Source organism: Callorhinchus milii, unplaced genomic scaffold, assembly GCF_018977255.1.
Source record: "Callorhinchus milii isolate IMCB2004 unplaced genomic scaffold, IMCB_Cmil_1.0 Scaffold5, whole genome shotgun sequence".
NCBI classification, from domain to species: Eukaryota; Metazoa; Chordata; class Chondrichthyes; order Chimaeriformes; family Callorhinchidae; genus Callorhinchus; species Callorhinchus milii.
Window position 1 is genome coordinate 36,405,838 of NW_024704746.1, and position 13,069 is coordinate 36,418,906.

At 37.7% G+C, this 13,069-nt stretch overlaps 1 long non-coding RNA gene across 1 annotated transcript; it reads left to right on the forward strand.

The window, feature by feature from the left end:
- Nucleotides 1–4,263: 4,263 nt before the first annotated feature.
- LOC121849162 lies at nt 4,264–10,529 on the forward strand. The gene is made up of 4 exons (XR_006085123.1): nt 4,264–4,379; nt 5,501–5,567; nt 8,171–8,313; nt 10,455–10,529. It is a non-coding gene; the product is annotated as an uncharacterized LOC121849162 (long non-coding RNA).
- The last annotated feature ends 2,540 nt before the right edge of the window (nt 10,530–13,069 follow it).

Here is a 13,069-nt window from a genome sequence, read left to right on the forward strand (position 1 = left end):
TGTCTTTTCATATGAGCTGCCTGCATTGGTTTAATAACTCAACAGTATGAGAATTAATAATAGTGTTAACTGTCACATTGCAGGTTGCTATTTTCACTTGATTATTTTAACCCAGACTTGGAATGATGTATCTTGATGCAATTTAGTTTCTCACCAGATTGCTGCCTGGCAATTCCATATGGAGGGAGGAAATCTATTACATTTGAATAGATTGCATATGCATTCAATCAGCATTTGAATAGATTTTACTATAATTGCATTTTATGGATCAGGTAGAGATTCTCTGCTTAAATACTTTTGCTGAAGGCCAGACTCTTACTTGTTATTAGCCTTAATTAGTTCAGGGAAGGAAAGCTGACCTTATATCGTCTTTATCTAAATAGTACATTTCACAGTCCACCTCATAAAATTCAAAAGTGCTCATTACCCAATTCTCTCCATGGTGCAAGAAAATTGAGGTTAGTGGGGATTAATTTCATTGAGTAGAAGAGACTATGGAAAAAGACACTCTATTTCCCTTGGAGTTTTATCACTTAATATTCCAATGCCCTCCCCGCTGGTCTCCTCAGCTACACTATCCAGAAAATCCAACTAATTCAGAACTCCACTGCCCATATATTCACCCGCTCTAAACCCAATGCCCCCATCACACCAGTCCTCGCCAGGTTCACTGGCTCCTGATCACAGAACGGATCCGACTTCAAGATCCTCACACTCATCTACAAATCCTTTCATGTCCTGGGACCTCCCACCTTTCCATCCTGCTTACTCCCTACTCCATCAACTGCCGCCACCACTCGGCTGGTTCCGGCCTCCTACTTGTTCCTCGTCCCCTCTGCTTCACCATTGGCGGCTGTACTTTCAGCCACTATGCCATGAAATTTTGGAACTCCCTCTTTCAATCCCTTTCTGCCTTGTCCCCTCCTTCTCCTTTTTCAGATCATGCCTGAAGACCTTCCTCTTCGAATGTGCTTACTGTCACCTCCTCCCTCCCTCAGGCTCTGTATCAGGCTCCGCCAGTGTTGAGCACACAACAATGTCCCACAAACAGCCATTAAATGAATGGTAAAGTTATTTAGGAGATTGTTGGCAGCAGACTGCTGAACTTCTCCCCTCTCCCTGCACACACCATGAATGGCCACTCCCCTTCTCACTTTATTAGGCAATAGAAAATATCTTAAATGCTTGTTGATGAAGCATTGAACCCCTTTCCTACTGCCAGATGTTTGTATCACACAACTGCTTGGAAGAGCATTGATATACATCAGTCCAGTGGGATGTAAGGTTTGATTGATCCTACTTAGTGTGGATTATCTTATATAATATTACAGAATATTACATAAATGCTGTGTGCAATTGGTTGTTGTGTTTCTCCCACAAAATGTACAGTCACTACACTTTATAGTATATTCTGTGAAGCGTTTTAAGACATCTCGAAGATGTGATAAGGCGTTCTATCAAATGCAAGGGGTATTACTATAATGAAAACTTTCTATCTAGTTTCCTCAAGCGGCTATACTTATAAATGGTCTACTCCAGTAAAAATGTACTGGGTACTTGAATTTGATCTTGCAATCAAAAGAGGCATAAAATATTGTAAAGAAGACCAGCAAAATAAATAAATTAAAATGTGGGAAGATAATGATTTAATAACGTACCCATGTGTGTATGCTTAACTACGTGAAAAGGAAACAAAATTTATGAGTTGCATTGTCACAGCAGACTCACCCATAAGGTGGTTTATATTCTAAAATATAAATCTAGTTTATCACTGATCACAGACCATAATTTTTCAAGGTTAATAATGTCAGTGTTTTACGAAGCCACTTATCAACATTGGACTTGTGTTGACTCTTCTAGTCATAAACTAAAAGCTTGTACATGATCAGCAAACCCATTCATTACAATAACAGGGATTCTTCCTTCTCAGAACCACTGACGTACTGTATACGTGCAGAATTGGGAATCTACCATCATTGTCATTTTAACATCTTTCAGATGCTATGTCTGCCTGCCTGCATGTATATGTGCGTGTGTGTGTGTATGTATGGTATATATGTATGAAAGTGTGTGCGTGTATAAGCATGTTGTATGTATGTATGCTATAAATCATTGGATATGATAGGTGCTTTGCATTCTAATGACCTCTTCTATTCATTTTGCAACTAAGAGGTACCTTGTTATGTGGATGACAATGGCTGAATCTAAATTTATACAGCTGGTCAATGTGAACTGATTTATTATTTGGTTCGCATTATTACCAGGTTTGTGGTTTATTGTTTCAAGAATTTAAGGCTCTTCCTTTTAAACCCAAGTGATCCCACTATTAATCTTTCTTTACAAATTGCAGAAGATTTTGTTATTGGTGGCCATGGCTTTAGTAAAATTGTTTAATTTCATGTATGCATAGATGTTCAATATATAACTTATTTTCCTAGATACAGCAGCTGTGTCCAACCTCCAACCATTTATTGATGTCGTTTCTGAGTGTCACATTAGTTAAGAGTATTTTTGCCTCTTATTTCAGTCACAAGAGAATTGCATCCATATTATATACGTGGAGAATTGTGTTACATTCACAACATCAGCCTTTGGATCAATACAACACTGGAGAAGGGTGCAATTGCTTCCAGCTAGTCTGCAACAGATCATTCTCTGCAAATCCAGTCAAAGCTCATTCAATTTTAGTCAGAATAGGAATTTTTATTTTTATAGCACCTTATCAAGTCATTATTATGCTCCTCTTTTAGTTAAGTAGAATAATGAAAAACAAATTAAGTTCAACTGTTATATGCATCACTTTAATTTGTACCATTTCAATATCAAATCAGCAGTTATTGCGAAGCAGGATTGATTGAGATTAGAATGGTAAATTCCTTATAGTCATTCTCATTCATCTCTCCCAATTCATTCTTTACTTCTTCCTCTCTATTTTGATTGCATATTATGATCAGTTGAACTAAGAAGAGTTAATGGTATCTTGTAAACACTCAATTATTGTGTGAGGAAACCGAGGAACACAGCACAGCAGTGTTGAAAGGTTACTTAAACCACTGAACAGTTTTAGCCAGTACAGTAAACTTCCATAGCATTAAGGCAAATTTTGAGCAATGAGGGTATTGATAAACAATGTACTGGTCAATTTAATCATTTGAGTAAACTCAGCTGAAACCATATGTTTAGAAGTGTATGCACAAGTGTGCATTAAATCACAGCTGGCTTAAGGTTGCCCTCAAAATATACAGTCATTTCACTTTACAGTATATTCTGTGAAGCCCTTTGAGTCGTCTCGAAGACGCGATAAGGCGCTATATCAAATGCAAGGATTATATTATTATCATTAAGGTTACTTGCCCATGTATGTATGGTTTATATGTATACCATACGCTTGATATTTCCATTCATCGACTTCTGATTTTAATAAGACTTACAGAACCAGCCTGAAATGTGGCCTCTTAATAAAGATTTTTCTGCATTTGAATGCCCTGCTGTGTGGAAGTGTTACAACTTCTTTGCTGAAGTTACAATGCTGGTTGTCTTCTGGATATCATATTGTAGCCGATACCTGCATCCATCTCATTGAAATGAACGTGTAATGTAAGTACAGTAATTGCAAACCAACTGAGAGCAGCAAAAGTTCAAGTTACTCACTGATAGTATTTATATAATGGAAGCAGCTTTGAAAACAGCTGACAATAGTGCCCAACGTGACTTGTGCGTTTAATTTGCACATATCCCATTTAGTTTCAGACAACGCTTAATGAATAACTTTTTTAAAAGAACTTAATTTTCTTCAACAAGCAATGTTAAGCGAGTTACTGTCTAGTTACTGGTTTGATGTGTAGTGAAAGAGCTGATAGTTCTGTTTTAACTTTGGAAATGTTATATGCTGGCTCAGTTATCACAATGGATAGCTTACTTTACTATTTTAGCTCATTAATCAATGTCAGTAACACCACGGAATCTGCGTAGATCTGATGTTACAGCTCTTTGTATCTTCAGATGAAAGCCCTTCACCGCATCAATCTCTCCCAACAGATTCAAAATGACTTGTATGGATCAGTGAAAAAACAGCACCAGTTTCCAGAAATACACAGGCGTGTGTCCCAAAGATACGTGTACAGGAACCGGTATCAACTTGAAAAGCTAAGGTATTGATTGTTCACATTTCTACTGGCTCATTGGATTTTTAGGTATTCTTCCTGTGAACAGATTCTCGTGAAACCACAAATTTCCTGGAAAATTTCCTTTAGAATTGCACACACCAGAGAAGATCGGATTCCATGCTATGAATGAGCTTTGAACAGTGCCCTCCACTGTGCAGCAGACAATTCATGACATGCGGTGGTGACTGGGGGAGGTAGAGATCCAGATTCCAGGTGATGACTGCTTCTCTCCATGGCTTTATCTGAGGGTGGTGTTGGTGGGATCAAAATGAGAGGTTTGATCAAACAGCAAGGGAGTAGAATTGGAAATAGGAAGAGGATGGGGGTGACCAGAGGGCGTGGTTGAGAGGTTTTCATCCCTGCTTACTGCTATGTTTAATTGATTTCAATATGAATGGTGATTCTACAATTCTACAATTGACCTCTGTGCAACTGTCCCAAGGTGAAGTAGAATTGGCTTGAAATGAACAATTGAATGTTAAAACTTGGATGTCTGGAAAGGTATTCTGCCAGCATTTAGTAAATCTTGTGCTAAGGTTTACAATCAACCTTCAGCCAGAACTATAGAGGCAAAAGGAGGTTTTTATTTATTTTATATTTAACATTAGCACCAAGTGGTTGGCAGTCCAGTGTGTATATCCTTATCACTGTTAGAGAGCATCCAATCTTGCTTAGTCCAGGGCAGACATGTCATGTGGTAATAGTGCTTCTGTCTGATCATAATAATGTATCATGGAAGGTGACTTGCAGCAGCTTCAAGGCAATGATGTGCTAGTTTGACCTTCCAGCGCCTTGGCACGTCCTCCCGACATGAAAGGCATTCCATAAATATAATTCTGTTGTTGTTGTGGAACATTACTCAAAACGGCAACAGCTCTTATTCAGACTTGTGGTGCTGAAACCACAATAGAAAACAAGGAGCAAGAATAGGTTTAGGAACTGCCAGATTTATTTTATTGCCATCCTCACTTCTCACATTTTGGCATTGACTCTGAACAATTTGACCTGCAGAGTGAAAATTGATGTCAAATACAAAAGAAAATGGAACTTTTGCCCAAAATTATATCTTGAAGGGCAAATTTACTCAACAGTTTAAAGCCCAATACCTTGGTTCAAGTGTATTCTACTTAAAATGTTCTGGATGTTTCAGCATTATTTTGTTTGCCCACAACAAAAGCACAGTCATTTGCACTTTACGGTATAAGCGCTTTGGGATATGCTTCCAACGTGAAAGGCCTTGTACTAAATGTAAGGGTTAACGATTATTTTGCTAACAGTCCTTTGACATATAAAATGATAATCATCTACATTATTTCTTTGTGCAAATGAACCAGGGAAGGTGAGGAAGAGGAGGCTGACAATGAAGAGCAACAAAGACAAGAATACCTGAAGCTGACAGATGTAAGATTTAAGAATAGATAGCTTGTAGCCAATCTGGGCTATAGCTGAACTCCATTAAAAAGCCAGTTTACGTTTACCTACCTAATTTGCTATGTGTTTCAGCCACCACTAGCAAGCAGTGTGATATCATTATCTAATGGCGAAAGCTTTCTAAGAAACTTTTCCAAAGCAGCTTGTAGTTGTTAACGGATAAGTGTGAAATAGGTACTTTCTGCTGTGTGGTTCCTAAGTTAAAACACAAACTTTAAAAAAAAGTGTGCAAGGCCCTGGCTTTTTACATATTTTCCATATGGTACATTTTTGGAGTCAAGAAACAAAATATCTCAAATATTTCTGTCTTGTAATGGATTTTGATTGTAATGATACGGGCATCAAAATAAAATAAAACCCTACCATTCCCTTCGCTCAGCGAGCACCGGCTTGCTTCCAGTTCACTGCCCATCATCGGTGTGGCCTTTATGCTCATGCTCCCATCCCGGTTTCCCTCTGACTCCCTCCCTCACCTTATTCAGGCTCCGTCTCAAGACCTATCTCTTTGACCACGCTTTCAGTCATCCGAGAATGGATGTGTCAGCCTAGCTCAGTGGTAGAACTCTCGCCTGAGTCAGAATGTTGTGGGTTCAAGCCTCACATTGGGACTTGAACTTACATAGTATAAGATTACACTCCAATGCTATGCTAGGGCTGTGCTGCAATGTTGGAAGTGCCATCCTTCGGAGGAGACCTTAAACCAAGGTCCCATCTGCCTGGACATTAGAGATCCCATGGCACTATTTTCGAAAAGAGAAGGGAGTTTCTATAATCCCTATAATCCCCCAAATAAAATGTGGTCATTCACTTACTGGCTGTTTGCAGGACATTGTGGTGCACAAATTGGCTGCAGCATTCTCCCACAAATACACAGTCACTGTGAAGTGCTTTGGGACATCCTCCCAATGTGAAAGGGGCTATACAATTGCAAGGATTATTGTTATTATCTTTCCCCTCCCTACCCCTCTCGGCTCCCACCCTCAGCTTGGGTTCCCAGCCAGTGAGATTGAGCACTTTGGGATATCCTCTCAATGTGAAAGGCACTATATAAATTTGTATTGTATAAACATAATAACAGCCTCCAGTCCTGTGGATATCTCATCCATCTACACATCCCTCAGCTTAATTAGATTTTCTCCAACTGCAGCAGCTATGCTCGTCATTATCGAGACTTGAGTACACAAACTCACAAACATGCTTATGCATTTTTCAGAACCTTATCTATCTACTCCATCACAGGGATCTTGCCTGTTATTAGGGAGGAAATTGAACATCTGGAACAACAACAAAAAAATCCACTCAGATGCACTTCAGAATATATAGGTTTATTTTTAATCATGTGTCTTTTGATTCTTTTCATGAAATTATACAGTATTTTTTTAAAAAAAGTGAACGGAAAAGGAAGCCAAAAAAGGGAGTGGCAACATGTAATAAAAAGTTAGTCTAAGGATCCCAGGATTTGAGGAGGACAAAAGGCACTTTAAAGATTCTTTCAATTCTCTGATCAGTATATTTTATATTAAAATATACAGTCAATTCACTTTACGGTATATTTTGTGAAGCGCTTTGAGGCGTTTCAAAAACTTGATAAGGTGGTATATCAAATGCAAGGATTATTATTCTTATTATCAGTCAGATTTTACACAACCTGTGTTGGTTAAAGTTTGTAACTGAAGTTTCATCAAACTCTGATCATTCTCAGTTGTGTCTAGTTAAATCAGTTTTGATTTGGCAGCTTAGTCTGTCCTTGGCCTGAACACAAAACTCCACTTGTCTTCTTATCACTTCTAGGAAAAGTCAAATAAGACCTGATAAATGTTAATCATAGGAACGTAGGAAACAGGACCAGGAAGAGTCCATTCAGACCATCAAACCTGTTCCACCAGTTTATCAGGTCATTTAATCCCAATGACCTGCCCTTTCGTTATTACCTCTTAAAATTACCTAAAGTACGTGTCTATTTCTCTTTTTATATATCCCCATTGATTACACCTCTACAGCTTTCTCAGGTACGGATTCCACATCATCACAACCCTCTTGGTGAGAAAATGCTTCCTGACCTCAGTTTAAATCGCCTCGCATTAGCAAACCTTATTCTGCAGTGATTTAAATTCCATACTAGAATCCAACTTGCGAACCTTAATTGCAGCAGAGAAAACAAGTCACTTTTAAAAAAATATTTTGCAAGAGGATGTCTATAGGTTATCCACAAGAAAGGAGCCATATCTTCCAAAAGACCGTCTAAAAATGATTTACACTGTTTCACATCACCCATCCATGACCTTTATATATGTAATTCAGCTGAATTCAAGAAACTACGTTCAAATTTTTGTGCAAAGAACTATTTGGGAAATTAAGAAGATACAGATACATGTGACTTGTGTTTCCAGATAATGCATATTTGGTGTACAATAACATCCTCTTTAAAGCAGAACTACACCGAAACTTGGTTCAGACCATACCCAATAAATCACTGTCACAGAAGCAATTTATTCATCCCAGTGCTGATAGATTGAATATAATTCCTCCATATCTCAGCTACCTGTAAAGATTAATCATCCATCTTCCTCCAGTTCACTCGGTTCGAGGAGGAGATCCGAGAACGGATGAGGAGAGAGTGGCTACGTCAGGAAGCTAAAATTAGGAAACGCATGGAAGAAAACCAGGACAGGTGGAGAAACCTGCATTACATCACACTGAACCAGCTCATTAGCAAGTAAGATTCTGCCCAGTTGATAAGACAACCCCTGAACTTCTGTTTTCATTATTGAACTTAATCTATCACATTGTTTCTTAGAGTAAAACGTTTTCACGCCTTGATCTAAAACTATCAAAATCCATGACCTACTTTTTCTTAAGTGTTTAATGGCAAACCCTTTCTAAAGTTAAGTACCTAAATTTTGATGTAATATTTGTATCAACTGCTAGAACCCAGTTGGCATACAGACTTATTTCTTAATAATTTTTTCAAGAGTAAGATTTTACTTCTCTATATAAAAAGTGGTCTTGAATTACTTGCTTTTAGTAATCTGCGAAAATGATAAAATCCAGGCTGTATTTTATTGAGGCTACATCTGTGGTGAAACATTGTTTCTAAAGAAGTATACTGTTAAAAAAANTATAAATTATTATTGGGTCTCACGTGTATCGATTTCTAATGGGATTCCTTTATGAGGAAATCAAGCTGAGACTCCTTCTGGTAAATGAAAACATCTTATGTACATAAGGTTGACCCAACTGTCCAGCGCCTTGGGACGTCCTCCCGACGTGAAAGGCGCTCTATAAATGGAATCTTGTTGTTGTTGTTGTTGTTGACTTATGGGAAGATTGCCTTGTAGCTGGATTCATATAAGACAATATGATGTATTAAACAATCCCTTTGGAAATTGCCACAAATTATACCCATGTTAAACTACCTGTGACAAAATACATAATCCACAACTGAAGGGTTTTCTTCATTCCAGCCGACTCCACTTTACAGTAATTCCTGTGAGAAGCTTTGAAACATATGCTGACATTAAAGATACTATATCAAATGCAAGGAATATTTAACTTTTTTTTTAAGACATTGTTGGTATAAATCAGCTGCCTTATTTGCCAGCATAACGACATTAACTTCATTTCTAATTATATTTTTGTAGAGCTGTTTGAATCCAGCTATTTTGCACAACTTGACTTTATTCTAGAAAACACGTTTATATTTTTAAAAGATCTTACAGTATTTTGTATTTACTGTGAAACCTTTCATTCTGAGCTGATCGTTATTGTGCACTTATTCTTCCCTTTATAATATTGAACTTTGTAATGTTAAACTTTGTAATATTAAATTGTACATTTGGCTGATTTTCTGTTCTTCCCTTGGTCCACCCAACAACAACAACTTGCATTTATATAGCACCCTTCACACGGGTTAGCGTCCTGGAGCTCTTCACAGTCCAGAAATAAAGCATGTTGCCAGTACTTCTACCGACACATGTGCAAAAACATCTGTATCAACCCACTCTTTCCTCATGGAATCCTGTTAATGTTATTGTGCCCTGTTAAGGAACACTGATTAGTGCTGCATTCCTGTAGGATGAAATGCTTTAGCTACATTATATTGAAGTTTCTTCTCATGCCATCTCACACAGGATTTAATAATCCTTTACCTTCTTTCACACAATAGCAACTTTCCTCCATTGTGTTCAGGATTCAGCAAGGCCGCAACACACAATGTCCAGGGAACAGGAAACACCAGAACATTTAACAAAGATGAGGATCATTCATCATATCCCAAGATAATAATACAGTATAATAGAAATTAGTTTAGACTGTTTGATTTGGTATACCTAATTAATTTAGACTGTTTGATTTGGAATACCTAATTAAAGATGGTGAAGATTTCTGTATACACAAATATATGTCGGGGTTAGCTACAAGTGTAAAGTTTTAATTGAAGGTTTAGCTGGTATGATAAACTACTAACATGGTTTACAAATTATGAATCACCTGAGATTGAATTGTCTTGGAAGTTTACTTCTATTTTCTTGTTGTAACATGCCTGGGTATTACTGCTAATAAGAGTACTGAATTAGTGTTGTGGTATTAGGAGATTATTTCAACTGAAATTTAAGGCAATGTAGTTTTAATTTATGTAACTGAATGATTTCAATGATGTGGTTAAACTGGGTCGTTGGTCTTATCCCCTTCAGAAGGAACAATATGGTCTGGTTTACTTGGTGCTGTTAGTGAAACTATATTTCTCAAGACTTTCAGTACAAAACGCTAATGTAACAGTTTAGTTTAATAAAGAATTGTGAAAAACAGCTTGTGTAAACTGGATGTTACACGACCATGATCTGTTGTCTTCTTTTCCAGACCGTGGGTATCCAGCTATTTCAGACTCATGCCAATGATCACTTATTCCCAGACAATACCTGAAGAGCCAGAGGACAAAGGAGTGCGGAAAAGAAATAGATCCCATATAAGATTCCAACCAAAATAATTCCGTTGCTGTCGCTGTTTCTAACATTTCAATTAATATCCATCATCTCAACTGTTTTGACTTTTACAAAACAATGGCAGCTGTATTTACTCTGTTAATGCAGACTTTCAAAATAGTTGACATGATGGATGTTAATTGAAATGTTAGAAAAAGCAGCTTTCTCAAAGCAGTTGTTCAGGAAACAACTCCACGTGAACAGTCACCTTCCCCCACCTTCTCCCCTTCTCATCCAGCACTTGACCTTGCAAAACGATTGAGAAGTTATCCTATATGAAGGACGCGATGTGAATGCATGTTGTTGTAGCATCCAATAGTGTTGAGTCAAGCAATACTCAAAAAGCTATTTTTCTCATCGTTTTACAATGTACATGTAACTTAAGATGATGTTGTTTCTATTAATGGAGCTTCCACTACTTGCGTTGCTTTTGAGTGGGAAATCATTTAAGTGGTTAGCCTTATTTTTAAAAGTCAATTTCTTTTCTTTCTTTTCTTCCATCCCTGTTGATTTTGTCATGCATCCTGTCTTAACCTTTTAGACGTCCCATTTTTTAAAATGATCAGCTCACTTATTATGTCCCTGTCCCTGTTATAATGCACTTCAGTATACTGTGAGTTTGGATATATCACAGTAAGACTTCAAACTGGGAATGAGCTTCCTGCTCGGAGCACAACAAGGCTCTTCAACAACAACAACAACAAGTTTGCATTTATAGAGCACCTTACACATCGGGAGGACGTCCGAAGGCGCTGGAAAGTTGGGTCAGGACCCGAGCAGGTGGGAAATGGTCAGGGTGAGGGGAGGGAGCGAGGAGGGGGTAGAGAGTCGAGAGGAGGGGTGAAAGCACGGTTGAAGAGAAACCATCAACACCATTGATGACCCCGGCAACCCTGAAAGTGCGTCTGAGTGGCTGTGATATAATGTGCTCCATTCATAATAATAATAATCCTTGCATTTGATATAGTGCCTTATCATGTCATTGAGATGTCTCAAAGCACTTCACAGAATATTTTGTGGGCAAAACGCGGCAACCAATTGCCCACATCTATGTCCCACAAACTGTCACGGATTGAAGTGACCAAATTATTATTATTTTTAGGTTTTATTATTAAATAGTCTCACTGCAATGCAATTTGCTCTCAGTTTGGCTAAAGCATTCAGGGCTTCTGCTATTATGGTCAAATGATGGTAAGATTGAGGCAAACTCCCCCTGCTCCCATCTTAACTCCTTCACATTTTTCGGGCCTATTTTCTTCTAAATTCTACCCCTTTTAATGCAATTACATTGTATGGATTGCAACCACTGGATTATAATTGGACTGCACTGTATTTCAACAATAAATGAGATGATTCTGTTCTCATCACTTAATGTAACAATTCTTTCAATATGTGCTAAATTAATCATCAGAGTAGAACAACATTCCAGTCACTGTAATATTAACCCTACAGCTGAAATAAACATGTTACTGTTTCATTGAATCATTTATCTCAAGTGGAGACCTTTGTCAGTTTGTGAGCCCTAAAGTGGAATAGCATGTTTCATCTCTACTGGGTGTACCATTTCTTCTAGGAAGTGCTCTTGTGGGTTGGAGGCGTTGATTTCCCCCTCCCCCACCCCAGTCCATTATTTAAATGTATATTCCACATATATGGGTTGTGAGACATTGCATTTAATGACTTCAATGTGTCTCCAATGCAAGTTATTCCTCTGGGGTCTGGTGGCTTGCTGTGTTTTCCAATGCTGACAGACTTCCTCATCTCACCCCTTCTACAATTAGCTGCAAACCTCAGTTGTTGTTAAGTGTGGCTTCCTGCTTCTCCATTTTGTGCATAAGTTACACAAGCACTCACATCAGTGCTAATTCTCACAGATGAGGTGGTAGAAATTCCGCCTGCGTCTAGATTTACTCTATTGATGCAGCATTTTATGAACATACAGAATTTAGCCATTTCCCTCAAACAGCCTGAATTTTGAAGGCGTTTTTATGTAGAGATCTCTTAAGATGTACAGAAACCATCTTCAAAGTTAAAACTGAATAAAACAATTTTCTAAAATTCTAAGCATTCTAAAACTCTACAATTATAGAATAAATGTAGATATTTTATCCCCATGTGTGTCTTAATTTGTCAGTGTCAATCTAGCTCAATTGGAAGCATTCTCACCTCTGAGTCATTACACTGCCTAAAACAATTATTGGAAAAATATAATTGACTGAATGTATTTACTTACTATGAGCACCAAATAAAGAAAATAATAAATCATGTGGCCAAATAACTTTAATGACTTCATGCTGGACCATTTTAGTGATAGCCTTTGCAATAATTCTTAGATTATCAACAAGACTCCTTAAATCCATACTATTCAAACTACTTTCATATTTTGTGTATACATTTTGTTTACACGTGTATATTTATGCTCTCCTGAATAGATGCAGTTCTTTTTAGAATTTTAATTATGGTGAGAGCTGGAAAATAAGGGAATGCTTCATG